Below are 15,696 nucleotides of genomic sequence, written 5' to 3'. Positions count from 1 at the left end.
AGAGCAAGCTCCTGGTCTGCCCCACTTATTTTTTTAAAATTTTTTTCTCTTTTTTTCTTTTTTTTCAGAAGCAGAGTCAGACAGGGATAGGAAGGGACAGAGACAGGAACAGAGAGAGATGAGAAGCATCAATCATCAGTTTTTTGTTGAAACACCTTAGTTGTTCATTGATTGCTTTCTCATATGTGCCTTGACCGTGGGCCTTCAGCAGACTGAGTAACCCCTTGCTCAAGCTGGAGACCTTGGGTCCACGCTGGTGAGCTTTGCTCAAACCAGATGAGCCTGCGCTCAAGCTGGCAACCTCAGGGTCTTTAACCTGGGTCCTCCACATCCCAGTCCGATGCTCTATCCACTGTGACACAGCCTGGTCAGGCTCTGCCACACTTTATAGTGTAGAAATCCAAAATCTTTAATCCAATATAAAACAAAGAAGTCTGATACAAAGTCACTTATCTGAGGCAAAATGGGATTCTTCATGAGAGTGCACCACCCCACTTCAAAAAGGGTGGGAAAGGCTTAGTCCCAAAACCAAGCCCCAGGCTACAAGGATCCTGCCTGCCCACAGCCTACCCCCAACACACATTAATATAATCATGCCCATCCCAAGAAAGAAGGGCAACCAATACCATCACCTGGGCGACGGGCTTCCACATGGGCAGAGCCATCTTTAACAAAGTTAGCATAATATGTATTATCTGCCCAACACCATCTCTCCCCCTTCCCAATTCTTTCTCCACCTCCTGCAGCCATGGCTCCATTGGTTCGAGCGCATTGGCTCCAGGTGCTGAGGATGGCTCTGTGTAGCCTCCACCTCTGGTCCTAAAAATAGCTTGGTTGTGAGCATGGCCCCAGACAGGGTTGCCAGGTAGATCCCTGTCAAGGTGCAGCCCTAATTTGACATCACTTGTGCTATTGTAAATAAAGCCTACGAGACTGTTACAGTAATATAATGTTAGAGTAATTGATACCAAACCTAGATTTAATACTTGACCTAATTGCAGTTTTGATCTTCATTAATCAGTCTGGAATTTTCTAGTCAAGCCCTGGTAAGGTAATCTGTCATGTGGGCCCTGTTCATTACCATTCTTCTCTCCACCTCCCCAACCAGCACCACAATAAAGAAGAGGCAAACTACATGATAAAACCCTTGCCATTTTTCCCCTGCCTCCAAGTATCCTAACCTAAAAATAATCCTTTCTTTTCTTTTGCTAATACCTCCCCTTGCCCTACCTTCCTATAAAAACTTTTTTTTGTACAAGGTCTTTGAGCCCACTTTTGCTTGCTAAATGTGATTCGGCCTGTTTCGTCAATCACATAATAAAGCCAATTTGATCTTCAAATTTATTTGATTGAATTTTGTTTTTTGACACTTTAATTTTTTTTATTATTATTACCTTATTGACTTGTTAGGACCCCAGTGCATTGTTGAATGGGAATGATGAAAGTAGATAGACATTCCTGTTTCAGAAAGAAAGGGTACGGCCTTTACCCTAAGGGTATGCCATTACCTATATACTTTTATTTTTTTATTTTCTTTTCTAACTTCTTGAATTGGATAATTAGTTCATTTTAATTATTTGTGGATTAGTAATATATATTTAGTGTTCAAATTTTCCTCTGAGTACCACTTTAGCTGTATCCCATAAAACTGGTTGTCAGTTTTTAGTTTATAATTCCTCTTTAATCTAAAAGCTGTTGAGTTTTAAAATATGTAGGTAGTGAGGGTATTCATCCTCTTATTTGTTTATTTTAGTTCACTGCTCCACATAGGGCCAGTAGCCATGGCCACCATCACAGCTGCCTGGCCCATGCAGGTTCTCATTTAATTTGAACAGACAGTAATAAAACAACAGAGCCAATAACTGATGGGCCATTTTCCTTTATTCTAGACTCGTACCGTCCAATGAGTGAAAATAAATACATGGGCACCAAAACCCATTCTTTCCGTTTTTTTCCTAGAATCAGAGGCCCCAGCAGCCTTATTCACCTCTGTTCCCCATCTTCTCTCTGCACAAATTGGCTTCTCCTTCAATTAGTTCTCTGCCATCTTGGCTGCCTCTCCTCTGCAATCATGTGGCCTCTCTCTCTGAAACAATGTGGTTTTCTCCCAAATTTGCCTCCACCTTTTAAAACTTTTTGGCACAAAAGTCCCTCCTCCAGCACTCATTAGCATAACCAAGCCCATTCCCAAGCATAAAGGTAATCAGCTGCCCCACGTGGGCAGTGCCATTTTTAACAATAAAAGTGAGCAAAACCAGAAAATACAGATTTTACAAACTCATTTGCCCAACACTCCAACATCAGGATGTCTCCAACCTCATGACTTATTTACCTCCAAAAGAACTACCCACTAAAACAATCACCTTTGAGGGTTAGGATTTCACTATATGAATTTAGGGAAGAACACAAACATTCAGACCATGACACAACTATCTATGTAAAAGAAGTCTCAAGAATCTAGGAAAAAAACTCTTCTAGAGCACATACATGGTAGACACTAATGACCTTTCCACTGAGATGTCCATATCCTGATCTGCACAACCTAAGACTGTGAATTTATGTGGAAAAGGGGACTTTGCTCATGTGATTAAATCATGGCTCTTGATATAAGAAGATTACCCTGGATTATCTAGGTGGGACCAGTATATAATCACAAGACTCCTTATAAGAGGGAGGACAGAAGGAAAAAGTTCAAAAGGGATGGAATGCTGAAAGCAGAGGTTGAAGTAATGCACTTTGAAAGTGAACAAAGTTGGCCTTGGCCGGTTGACTCAGCAGTCAAGCATTGGCCTGGCGAGTGGAAGTCCTGCGTTCGATTCTCGGCAAGGGCACACAGGAGAAGCTCTAATCTGCTTCTCCACCCTACCCCCTCTCCCTTCTCTCTTTTTCTTTCTCTCTCTCTTCCCCTTCTGCAGCCAAGGCTCCATTGGAGCAAAGTTGGCCTGGTGCTGAGATGGCTCCATGTGCTAGAATGGTTCCGGTTGCAGCGGAGCGATGCCCCAGAGGTGCTAAGCATCGCCCCCTAGTGGGCATGCTGGGTAGATCCCGGTCAGGCACGTGCGAGTCTATCTGTCTGCCAACAACCCCGCCCCTGGCTTCTCAATTCGGAAAAATAAAAAAATACAAAAAATAAGTGAACAAAGGAATTACAAGATAAGAAATGCAGGTGGCCTCTTAGAACCTGGAAAAGACAAGAATATGGATTTCTCCCTCAGAGCCTCCAGGAGGGCAGCCCTACCTACATCTTGATTCTAGTGCCCTAAGATTTATTTGGAACTTCTGCCCTCCAGAACTGTAAGAGAATAAATTCATGTTGTTTTAGGTCACTAAATTTGTAGTAATTTGTTCAGTGGCAACAGAAAACTAATGCAAGGTGCTTGTTAAAATGTAGAAACAAGCCAAAGTTACAGATAGGTTGCCAAGAGCCATCACAGATGTTTTGTTTGATCTGAACAATTAATTTTTTTCAATGGATCCAACATTTAAAAACCAAATGGTTGCACACTAAAATCTGTATTTCTTAATTGTTTGAAAAATCAGATCAAGCAACTTCTGGGAGAACAAAAAAATAGTCGGTGTTGAGTGTAGCTACTCTCTTTTTGTATGGCATAGATATTTCGGTATGCCACACAGAAATTCGTCTGAATGTTTAATATAAAAAGGGTCTGTATAATGAGATGCTGAAGGGAAAATACATAAAGAGCAGAGGCTGGCCTTGGAACCAGTTATATCAGTTTGTCAGTGTTTTATCAACTGAAACATACACTTTATCTTTTTATGCCAACTTTGATGAACAAAATAGTTTCAAATAGATCTAGATAAAGCAATTGATGTTATCAAAAATACAGTAGATGAAAATTTTGGTATATTTTTTTAATCACCAACCTATGCTCTTTTATTATAGTTTTTATCAGAAAGGACATAATATTAATAGAACTGCCTTAAGCTACCCTAAAGTGACAACTTTCAATATGAGGACTCTGTGTGTGTGTGTGTGTGTGTGTCTGTGCGCGCGCGCGTGCGCGTGTTCATATATATAAATATATATGTGGTATTTAATAAGGTCATGCAATTTAAATTGCTTATAAACCATTAAAAGTTTTAATAAGTACACACAAATGTTTATGCATAAGTAAAAAATGTTTTTAACTATTTCTAGTTTTGCAAAATTATCTTCTTACATTGCCAGCTTTTTATTTTTTTATTTATTTTTAAAAATATTTTATTCATTTTAGAGAGGAGAGAGAGAGAGAGAGATGGGGGGGGGGATGCGGGGAACAGGAAGCATCAACTCCCACATATGCCCTGACTAGGCAAGCCCAGGGTTTTGAACCAGTGACCTCAGCGTTCCAGGTCAATGCTTGAGCCACTGCCACCACAGGTCAGGCATTGCCAGCTTTTTATATGGTCATTATATTTATCCTCTCAGCTTTCAAATGTATCTTTTTCTTCCCAAAGTCTTGATTTCTATTGCTATGTTTTTTTCTTTTTTTATAATTAATTGATTTTAGACAGAAACGAAGGGGGAGAGGGAGAGGAAGAGAAGCAGATGGTTTCTCCTCATGTGTGCTTTGACCGGGGATCAATCCTGGGACTTCCACATGCCAGGCTGACACTGTCCATTGAGCTAACTGGCCAGGGCTCTACTGCTGTTTGAAAGATTATTTGATTACTGTTATTTTATGTTGTAATTGTTTTTTACTATTTAAAATAACAAAAACGTGGCAGTTATAAGAAATAGTTGACAATTTACTGCTTGAAAATAATGAATTTTAGCATAACTTATAGGAATGAGATTTAGTAAATATGAAGATAAAACATCCATAGTTTCTAAGTCCTTTCATTTCAGAGAAGGTGAGGGATGGGATTGTCACTTTAGTTCACATTAAGTAAGCAAATGAGTGAGTTTATAAAGCAATATATAGATATTCTAAAATCTTTAGCATCTGTGATTTTATACTTTTAAAAAGTTTTTAAACTCTTAGATATTGGGAAAAGATTGGCAGATGTTACATATTATGACAGTTGCTTAAGAAAAATGACAATTTTAAGTAATAAGGAATATGAGGTCCTGGGATTAGGGTGCTATCTCTATTTGTGATGTGCTTTGAAAAGGAGCTTGATTTGTAGCTAAAGTAGCACTAAAAATGGGAGCGGGTGTTAGCTCGTCCTATAATGTGAGGTGATTATGCTCTAAGGAATATGTTTATAATGAAATTTAAGTCCTGAATAGTGCAATCAAAGAATCAGGATTGAGATTTTATGTATAAAGAATAAAATACACTTTAGGGAAATCTTAGCAATATTTTAGAATTGCTCTAATAACTTTTTATGAATTTTAAATTAATATACTTTTAGTAAATGATATTTAGGGAGATATCAGTAGAAATGAAGCTGTATCTCCCAGCAGATAAGCAATTTTGAGATAATGTCACAGTTCTAGAAAAAAAAGAAACTTAAAAATCCAGGTTTTCAAAAGAAGGTACACTATGAAGCAGGTTCTTTGTGAGTGTCCTGGAACTACTGCTCCTAGTCACTGCTACTTTTTTTTAGCAGAGGAAGGAGATGTTCTAAAATACTTGTATACCACTCACAAAAATTAGGGGATATTTCAAAATTAATTTGAATCAATAAAATATCCCCTAATTTTTTTGAGCAGTATAGTTATTATTCCATTCCAATTTTAGATGATTAACTTTAAAAAAAATAAGATAATCCTAAATAGGTCTTAGGGATTTTAAGTAACACATATTAATTGAACCATTTTATGTTCACTGAAATATGTAAATAGCAGAATTCACAAGGAATTGTTTTTTAAAGTGAATATTTTTTTGGTAAGAATTATTTTTAAATTTCTATCATTTTAAAATCTGAAATGTTAGCAGTTTTTGTTTAAAATGGTATACATAAGTATTAAAATATAAGTGGTTGAAAAGAGCAAGTTGGTGTCATTTAGAACAAGTTATTATTTACAATGTGCTGATTATTAGTTACAATATACTAGATATTAATAATTATAATAGTTATGTTTTTAAAATGGTCTACAAGTTATTCTAGCCTTTAAAATGAGTAGCTTCCTGTTTACTTCTGTTTACAGTCAGTTATCAGTTTAGACCCTTTAAGAGATGTGAGAATGGAAGAAAAATGAAAAATTTATCTAGTGGGTTTAACTCAGTCAGTAGAGTACTAAGAATTTGATTTGTTTCAACAAGTAACATACATTACATGAATATGTGAATATAAATAACTTTCAAAGGGGCAATGACATTCAGTCAAGTGCTAAACTTTCAGTAAGTGTCAATAAAACCTGAAATTTGGAAAAAAAATAGTCCTCTACAAACTGCTCTTAAATTTCAGTGCAATAAAATATTTGAATAAAATACATAGTGCTCTGGAAAACTGGATTAATGGGTAGCATAAATCTGCAGTAAATAAGTAAGCATTTCTATCAGTGGATACAAAAACAGTCCTCAGGTAGACCTAAGACCTGGGCTCGCTGCGATTCGGTCTGACCTGTAGATTATGCGTCAACCTGAAATGCTGAGGTTGCTGGTTCAAAACCCCAGGCTTGCCAGGTCAAGGCACATAGGAGGAGCAACAAGTTGATGCTTCCTGCTCCTCACCTCCACCTTTCTCTCTCTAGCTCTCCTTTCTGTAAAATTGATAAGTAAAATCTTAAAAATTGACCTGTGATTCATCCAACTCACAAAACCCACTTAGGAATTTATAGTGGGGTTTTATACCAGTTACTTATTTGTTTGTTTGTTTGTTTAACTGTTACGGAAATTTTCAATGTACAGTGAACCCTTGTATCCCTATCACCTGCTCTGCCCCCCCCCTTCCCTCTACCCAACTTCTCCCAACTTGGTAACTTTGAAGCAGTCTCGACCTAGTTACTTTAAATGTTAAGGTTAAGAACCTCTCCAGAATCTAAAACAATTCTTAGAATAGAAGACAGTGAGCTTCTCATGTTTTAAATGGAATTTTCATTTGAACTGCAACTGTGTTCCCATGGTGAACTTTGAGGGACTTAGGAAGCATTGTTTTGTAACTGTCCCTACATAGATACACATAAAGTTTCATGTTCTTTGTATTACAGAAACCTAATTTTGAAACTATCTATTGTGATTTTTCTGTCAGTTTACTGCTTATCCTGCTGTTCCAGCACTAGGTTAGATGTTAGCTGGCATTTTTTCCCCTTTTTTTCTGCTGTTCCCACATCTCTGTTTTAAAACTTTAAGAGTTTCTTCATCTCTTAACATAATTCATTGTATTAATTGCCCTTTTTGTTTCCTTTGAAAAATAAATTCACTGGTGGTCACAGTGTGTTAAACATGTTATGACTCTTCTCTGATACTCCTGTGTACTTCTCCCAACATTTGAACTATTGGCTTACCAAGAGTCACTCATGTTTGTTTCCACTTCAGTTATATTAGTTGCATAATTTAATTCAATGTATACACAGATGAAGTAGCAATATGAAAAGAATAGTTGATTAAGTTTAATGCTTTGGAAAAATTCAGAGGAGTTGCTAAAAAGTTGTCAATTAGGTGTGGGGTAATAGCAATATAACCAGCCTAGCTGTCCTTAGTGCCACGGCCAACGCTCAAACCATTCAAGCCACTGGTTGCAAGAGGAGGAGAGAGAGAGAAGGGGGAGAGAGGGAGAGAGAAGGAGATGATCGCTCCTCATGTATGTCATGACCAGGGATCAAACCTTGGATGTCTTCATGCCAGGCCGACGCTCTATCCACTGAGCTAACTTGTCAGGGCCTAGACTGAACTCTTTTTCACAGATTCATATTCAAGGTAAGGCTTTGGCCTTAGATTATAAGATTGATAAATGAAGGTAATTTCTGTTCTATGTTAACCTAAAATGCCTAAATTATATATATAACTTTAAAGTCTTTCCCTGTGTTAATAAAAAAAGTTTTTGCCCTGACTGGTTGGCTCAGTGGTAGAATGTCAGCCTCGTATGTGAATGTCCCGGGTTCAATTCCTGGTCAGGGCACACAGGAGAAGCCATCATCTGCTTCTCCACCCCTTCCTCTCCCCCTTCTTGCTCTCTCTCTTCCTCTCCCACAGCAATGGCTCAATTGGTTCGAGCAAGTTGGCCCCGGGTGCTGAGGGTGGCTCTATGACCTTACCTCAGGCACTAAAATAGCTCGGTTGTTGAGTAAAGGTGCAACAGCCCCAGATGGCCAGAGCATTAACCCCAGACGGGGGTTGCCAGGGTGGATCCCAGTTGGGCACATGAAGTGGTCTGTCTCTCTGCCTTCGTGCTTCTCACTTAATTAAAAAACAAGACAGCCTGACCAGTTGGTGGCGCAGTGGATAGAGCGTCGGACTGGGATGCGGAGGATCCAGGTTCCAGACCCCGAGGTCGCCAGCTTGAGTGTGGCTCATCTGGTTTGAGCAAAGCTCACCAGCTTGGACCCAAGGTGGCTGACTTGAGCAAGGGGTTACTTGGTCTGCTATAGCCCCCCGGTCAAGGCACATATGAGAAAGTAATCAATGAACAACTAAGGTGTTGTGACAAAAAACTGATGATTGATGCTTCTCATCTCTCTCTGTTCCTGTCTGTCTCTATCTATCCCTCTCTCTGACTCTCTCTCTGTCTCTGTAAGAAAATAAATAAATTTAAAAAAATAAAAGTTTTTTAGGTAAATGACATTACTATCTGAGATAAAAGGGATTTCACTGTATTTGGATAATATAATGAAACCCCTGTACGCCTATTGCCTAGATATAACAGTTATTACAGTTTTTCATATCTGCTTCTGTTTTCTTGAGAGGTATTCTAAAGTAGATGTTTGATATCTTGATTCTAAATATTTATTTTAGAATATCCAGAAAATAAGGACATTTCCCCACATAGGCATTTAACTGTTGTCTGATATTTAACAGCTAACTTATTTGAATGGTTAATGCTACAATAAATTTAGAACATATACAATGAAAATAAGACTTTCTCTTTTTCTTTTCCTCATGTTATATAAGCAACCACAGTAAACCAGTATTCTGTGTATCCTTCTAGAAATATTCCATAAGTTTATATATATATATATATATAAGGTCTACTGGTAAGTTCTGTCCGTTTTTGGAATAAAACAAAATACAAATTTTTCTTACTGTCAATAAACTTTATTAAATAATATATTTCCACACCAATCCTATCTTCCAAATATGGTCCGAAATGCTTTGCTAAGCTGAATTAAGCCTTTCTGCGATCTCCAATGTTGTCAGAAAAGGATCTTCCTCCAACATGGTCTTAACAACATCATTATTGATCAAAGATGGTCGCCCAGAATGTGACTTATCAGAAAGATCGAAATCACCTGTTTCGAATTTTTTGAACCATCTTCTGCATGTCCTATTAGAAACTGTACCTTCACCAAACACTTTCAATAAATTTCTACATACTTCTGTAGCATTTCTTCCTTGTTGAAATTCGTATCAAATACAGTGGTGTAAATGAACTTTATCAGTAGCCATGGGTACAGTATAGCTTCACACATAAGACTAACGTGAATCAACTTTGTTTTAATTAATTTGCTATGTCAGTATTATACATTAAGTGATAAAAATAGAGAGGCACACATGCGCCAAATAAACGTGCTTACGTGTCGAAACTTGTGATAGAAACGGGCAAAACTTTCCAGTAGACCTTTTATTTATATATATATATATGTTTATGCGTAGTGTTCTGTGCAAACTGTTTCGTACCTTGTCCATTCCATATCTTTTCCATATAATATGTCTTGGATATTGTTCTTTCTAGTTCATATAAGGTTTCCTATGTATATACCTGTATGCTAACCATTCCATTGTTATATAGCAAAACATAAACAGTCTGTCAGCAAACATTTAAGTCCTTTACTATCTTTTGTTCCTACAAATCATATGAATATCTCTGTATATAAGTAATATGTTCTTTCGTGATTATATGTAACATAAATACCTAGAAGTTAATTGTTGAGTCATATGTTTGGGCCTTTAATTGTTTGTTTATTTATTTTTAGCATGTGTGCAAGAGAGAGATGGAGACAGGGACGAATAGACAGACAGTAAGGGAGACAGATGAGAAGTATCAACTTGTAGTATGACACTTTAGTTGTTCATCGATTGCCTCTCGTATGTGCCTTTGCAAGGGGCTCCAGCTGAGTTAATGACCCCTTGCTCAAGCCAGTGACCTTTGGACTCAAGCCAGCAACCTCTGGGCTCAAGCCAGAGACCATGAGGTCATGTCTATGATCCCATGGTTAAGCTGGCAACCCTGTGCCCAATCTGGCGACCTTTGGAACCTGGGTCTTCAGCATCCCAGGGCGACACTCTGTCCACTTTGCCACCGCCTGGTCAGGTCTGTCTCTTATTTTTTTATAGTAGAAAGATCATAGGATGATAAGCTGGCTTCATTCGGCCTCTATTTTTTTCTCCCAGGAGAGTGGAGAAAATCAGCATCTACCTACCTTCTGTTATGTCAGTTTGTCTGATACTTTGTCACTTGACTTGCTAAAACGGGAAGAACCGGGCTGGTTTAGTCCAGTTTCTTTATCCTTCTGTTGAGGTATCCTTTCAGTATTTTTTATTTGGACAATAAGTTGACTTTCTTTTTCTGTGTAGAAATATATTTTAAACATTTAGTAATTCACATCTGTGGTGGTTCTTAAGTTCTGCAGACCTCTCCAGTGTATTACTCTCATTTAAAAAACAAATTCATTGGGTCATAGAAAGGATCGAAAGTGAAACTGTTTTGGGGGTAAAAGAAAGACATTTGGACTAATACTAGTTTAAGCACTTAAGTCCCAGATACAGGTGTAGGACTCTCTTGTAATTCAAGGTCAAGATTGTAAATTAAGTATTTCAGATTGGATAAGGAAACTAGGAAAATAAAACAAGTTTTTTATTTTTCTTAATGGAAAAACTACAAAAATCATTGCAGGGTGCGTGGGGCCTGAGTCTGAATGAGACCGGTACCCCGCTCTCTGCCCAGAAGGGACGGGGAGCTGGTGGCTTAGGCTTCTGGCAGAGAAGGTTCGGGGTCACCATTGGAGGGTAGGGGAGAGGGACCAAGCAAGGTAGCAGGACTGGGAAACGGGACATCGCTGCGCTTGGAGACAGGGAGGTACAGACCCGGGGCAGCTGGGACACAAGGACAGACCAGAAGGCCGAGGGGGGTGTGGTGGGCCTCTGTGCCACGGGACAGGGGCAAGTCAGAGCAAGCGGGGAGGGGTCTTCTGGGAGAGCAGCGTCTGGTGTGTAGCCCGCTGGGCATGTTTCCCTGGCGAGGGACCCAACCATGCAGGCCCCCGTCTGCAGAAAGGAGAAGGATTTACTCTGGGACCCCAGGCTGTGTGGGGAGCCACGGGCGGCGAGGGTGGGGCTGGCCTCTGGAAGGCTCTGGCACCCAGAGGCGTAGCCCAGGGACGGCGTTCCTCTCCTAAGACCGGCTCACCCTGCCACCCAGGCCACAGAGCAAGGGAAGATGACCATCCCAAAGGTCAGGTCTACGTCTTGGTGCAGGAGACCCATGGGCCAGACCCAAATCTCCATCCCAGTCTTACTTGCTGGGAAATACTGGCTGCATCTGCCATCCCTGGAATCCAGCGTCTTCAGCAGTTCCTACGTCGTATGTGTCCCGTCCCAAGCCCAGTGATCCCAGGAAGGGGCCTAGCGGCTCAGGTGGGCTCAACAGGGAGGGCAGAAGACAGTGCTGGTAAAGGATTCCAGAGAAGTCCTGTCCTCCACCCTGCCACCGAGTTCCCCCTGCAGAACTCTGCTTCCGCTCAGGCTGTATGGAGGGAGGGTCTCGGGGCGTGGCAGAGCTCTGGAGGGGTTGGGCAGCACACAGCAGGCTGGGGAGGAAGATTCAGAAAAAGAAAAATGTCCAGATGACCTCCAGGGGGACGTCCACCCTAAGCCGACCTTGCCACTGGCTAGGAAGACAATCATGTCATCAAGCTCAGGGCAGGCAGTGTGAAATAAGAAAAACACTCCTCTGGGACAGGTTCGGAGGCCAGGGGCCTTAGCTGCTATTTTGCTGTGTGACCTAGGAGAGAAGATTCCCGACCATTTCTGGCTAGTTTTCCAGCCTGTAAAATGGGGACTATACGTGATCCAAGGCACAAGGGAATGAGAACTCATTCTGAAAAGTCCAAAGCCTGGGGCCCAAGGCCTTAAACCACGCAACCACACGCTCTCCTGCCTCATCTCTGTGTCCCTTCCTCCAAAGGGAGAAGGCAAACCAGGAAGGACAGCAAGCACCAGGCCGGTGGTGCTCCCTCAGGAACACAGAGCTGGTCTTCAGATGCCCCCCCACCTGCCTCAAAGGGGAAAGGGCGGAGCCTGGTGAACATCTTTGTGAGGGGAGTGGGGTTTCTCCCACGTGCTCCCTCTGTCCTCACTATTCCACCAGCTCCTGTTCTGGCCTCTTCAGCTGCCACTCGGCCTCAACTGTGCAGCGTGGCTCTCTGCCATCTTGGGGGCAGGGCAGAGAGTCAGTGAGAAATTCCAGGGCCTAAGGCCTCCCTGGGGGCAGTGAGGGCTTGTGAGGGACTTGATGCAGGGGAGGGGAGGTAAGCGGCCACAGTGTGCAACCAGGGGCGCGACGGTGTGCTGTGGGCCCCTCCTAGGTTTTCAGGCCTGGCAGAGGCACAGAGAAGGGTGGAGCTGGGCACTATCCGGGGTTGGCTCCCGAACTTTCAGCTGAGCCCCAAGTTCTCATCACATTCCCAGACTTTCTAGAGCTCAGCCTGTGTCTGGGCCAGTCTCTCTGCAGCGGTGTCAGGGTCCTGGGATTAAATGAGGGGAAAATTGAGATGCCTAGACACCTAATCGAGATACCTAATTTACCCGGCAAGAAGCGAACTGGGGGGCTGTTATGGTTTGAACTGTGTCCCCCTCCCCAAAAAAAGATACTTTTGTGTTCTAACCCCCAGTGCCTTAGACTGTGACTTTGAAGATTAGGGTCTTAACAGGGGTGATCAAGATAAAATGAGGTGGAGGGGCTCCTAATCCAATATAACTGATGTTCTTATACAAAGGGAAAATTTGGCCACAAAAACATGCACATGGGGAAAACCTTGTGAACACGAAGGCAGAGATTGGGGTGATGCATCTACAAGCCAGAGAATGTCCACCAGTGACCACCAGAAGCTGGGGGAGGGGCAGGACAGATTCTCCCTCACAGCCTCAGAAGGAACCAATGTTGCCAACACCTTGATCTTAAGACTCCCAGTCTCCAGAACTTTTTCTGTGTAAGGCACCCACTTTGTGGTACTTGGTTGTGGAAGCCCTAGAAAATGAATGCAGAGGGTGTGGCAGCTCTCTGGCCCCAAAGGGACCCTGATTTAGAAGGGAACATTCACCTTGCAGCAGTCATACCTGTGGCAGCGTGAGTTGTGTAAAATAAATAGTAGGTTACGTTTCATGACTGCCTGCCTTGTGTCTGGGATGGCACTGAGCCTGTTACAAGCCCATTGAATTTCACCCTCACAGCCAGCTGATGGGGGAGGGAAACTGTTACTGTACTTATTTTTGTTTTTTTGTTATTAACAGATGAGCCCCAGAGAGGTTGAGTAACTTGCCCAAGGTCACGCAGCTGGTATAATGTGGAGCCAAGATTTAAGCCCAGTATTCAGGCTCCTAATCCCATTGTGTGTGTGTTTTCATTTTATAAACTTATTTTTCAATTACAGTTGACATATAGCAGGGGTCAAGAACCTATGGCTCGTGAGCCAGATGTGGCTCTTTTGATGGCTGCATCTGGCTCACAGACAAATCTTTAATAAAAAAAAAAAAATGTTAAAAATTCACTGCAAAATTCTTAACCCAAACGAGATTTAGCAATGTTTGCTTCCTACAGCTTTTTCTCTCTCGCTCTTCTTTCTCCCCAGTTGTTATAAAAGTTCTGATATAGATTTAAACTGTTTAATACAAATATTTAAATGTCATTTAAATATATATATATTTTAGTTTTTAATTCGGACACCTAGTTTGTCTTATCATTTGGGGATAGATTTGTTTTTTAATTTTTATAAAACTAGAAATAAAAAGACCTTGTATACATGTAGTTTCCTGATACTTTAAGACATTTCCATTTTTGTGTATATCTTTTTATGTTCTTAGGTGAAGATCTTTGAGTTGTATTAGAGAACTTAAATGTAGTATATGATAATTATAGTTTCAAAGTCTACATCTTAGAAAATTTAGCTATATTTTAAAATTCCAAACTATTTTCTGAAATTTTTTTCAACTGTAGATAGTACTGATGTAAAAGATCATCTACCTTTTTACTTTACAGACACAAGGTGGTGTACTGCACCTACTGTTTGAAATTCTTTTGATCACTTTCTTCAATAGCTGATTAAACCCAATTTAAGATAAAACAGAACATTATAGAAGTTCACTTTGGGCACTAAAATAAATTATTTATGAAAGCAGATAGTGATTATACAGGGATTCAGTTTTATTCAAAAGGAATTTAAGGGGCTTTCACAGAGAAAATAAAATAATGTGTAAAATAATGCATTTTATTGCATTATTGTTGTTCATTAAAGATTTTTGTTTGTAAATAATTTCAGTCTTAATAAAATGTCACAAGAGTAAGAACAATACAAGAAACATCCCTGTGCCTTTTACCTAGATTTACCTGTCACTAACATTTTATCCTGTGTGCATCCCTTCTCTCTATATCAATGTATGTGTGGGTTTTTTCCTGAAACATTTGAGGCTAAGTTACGTACATCCAAAGACTTTACCCCCAAATGTATACTACTATACATTGTGCTTTTCCTGAGGATAATGATACTCTATTTTATATAACACAATACTGTATAATAGCAGTAAATTCAACTTCAGTAATTTAACATTGATATAATACTTTTTTCAATCTACCATTGGTATTTTAATTTCTCATTTGACTTAATAATGTCTTTTCCCCCCTCCAGTTCAGTAGTCTCAAGTCAAATACTCTAACATTGGATTGTCATGTTTCTTTAGTCTCCTTTATACTGGAATATGTCCACAGCCCCCCTCCTTTTAATAATTATCACTCATTTCCATTTTCAGTTTGATTCCTCATGATATAGGTTATCATTCTCAGCTAGACTATTGCATGGGGGATGTGTCTTCCTTAGGGTGTTTCATATGCTCATGGCACTTTTTTAATGTTGGTGTTACATTATATATACTTTTGTTGAAATCTTTTTTTTGTAAATTTAGTTGTATATGTTTAAAAGAAGAATTCAGTGTCCTTCAAGGATGTGTAAGAACAAACATTTTCTCTTAAAGGAAGATACGTAGATTAATACTTGCAGTAGGTAAAATCTAATTTTACCATAAGGCTTGAGATAGCACATTTTAACCTGATTCCTTAGAAAGCTCTTGATGCAGTATATTGACATTCACTCTGCCCTGGATTGCCAAGAGGTATTGTTGATATCTTCCCTGGGATCTACTAGTTATTCTGGTGAAAGGAGAAAATCTGAGTAGGTGATATGAGATAGAAAGAAATATACAAAACAGTTATCTCAATTATAAATCTCTTAGATGTTATAATTTAATAGCAAATTCAAATTCTTTTGTAGTCTCTATTTGAGTTTGTTCTTGTATTAATAGAGTTTTAATATGGAACAAACATGTAAGTTCCAAATATTTGACTTAAAGAATATTTTAAATTTTTCAAAAAAATGATATC

At 39.8% G+C, this 15,696-nt stretch overlaps 1 protein-coding gene across 1 annotated transcript in view; it reads left to right on the top strand.

Moving 5' to 3' along the window:
• The window catches only part of CAAP1 (caspase activity and apoptosis inhibitor 1), a 58,215-nt gene that overhangs the window by 25,708 nt on the left and 16,811 nt on the right, over positions 1 to 15,696 (top strand). The gene's annotated exons all lie outside the window — the stretch shown is intronic.

The sequence above is a fragment of the Saccopteryx bilineata genome, chromosome 2 (genome assembly GCF_036850765.1).
Source record: "Saccopteryx bilineata isolate mSacBil1 chromosome 2, mSacBil1_pri_phased_curated, whole genome shotgun sequence".
Lineage (NCBI taxonomy): Eukaryota > Metazoa > Chordata > Mammalia > Chiroptera > Emballonuridae > Saccopteryx > Saccopteryx bilineata.
Note: the sequence above shows the minus strand (reverse complement) of the source record. Positions and strands in the feature narration are given on the sequence as shown.